The 702-nt window shown below is 56.3% G+C and overlaps 1 protein-coding gene across 1 annotated transcript in view; it reads right to left on the bottom strand.

The window, feature by feature from the left end:
- The window catches only part of LOC123161760 (uncharacterized), a gene marked incomplete in the record, with an annotated part of 8173 nt that overhangs the window by 1796 nt on the left and 5675 nt on the right, over positions 1–702 (bottom strand).

The raw sequence follows: 702 nt of genomic DNA, 5'->3' as shown, positions 1-702 counted from the left end.
GTTGCAGCATCGATAGAATATATGTATCCAGGGTCTAGTGATATTGTCTTCAACATTTGCCACTGGTTCGGACTCTCGCCTGTATTTTGCGCAATGGCATAGCTGAGATCAGATGCAATTTCACCATGGAACCCAAAAATCCCAGGCCTGCCTTCCCCTGCCTCCACAATGGCTACACGTTTACTCCACTCTCCGGGTGGGAGGTCGGCAAAGGAGAACTCCATCCTCCTGGTGTCAAGCATGAGCAACTTTCTGCTCCCGGTCACAAGCCAGTCCCAGTAGAAGCAGCCATAGGCATAATGGCGCATGAGAAAATGAGGGTGGATCCGTGACAGTATGGCCGAGTCGCCCCTGTCAAGGACCAAACCAGTCGGCCCGCTCTTGGTGGCTTCTTGCCATTTTCCGGTGCTGGAAGAGAAGACAAACGCGGCCAGCTTAGTTCTGCAATGCGCCATCCAGATGATTCTGAATGCTGTCTCTTCCGTCTCCTCCTCGGCGACGGGGAGGAGGAAAGGTTTGAAAGGGTTGTAGACCTGGTGCTCCACCCAATGGGCCAGGTCGTCCGGAAATGGTGGAAGCAGGACGTACCGCCGGTGCAAGGGGTCGCACACCACAAGCTCCCGGAAGACCGGAGACGGGTCGTCCTTTCCAAACCTGCGGCCGAGGAGGACGCGGCCGTCGCGGACGTCCTGCACGATCCAG

This window comes from Triticum aestivum, chromosome 7B, assembly GCF_018294505.1.
Source record: "Triticum aestivum cultivar Chinese Spring chromosome 7B, IWGSC CS RefSeq v2.1, whole genome shotgun sequence".
Taxonomy (NCBI): Eukaryota; Viridiplantae; Streptophyta; class Magnoliopsida; order Poales; family Poaceae; genus Triticum; species Triticum aestivum.
This window is presented reverse-complemented; position numbering and strand designations above follow the sequence as displayed.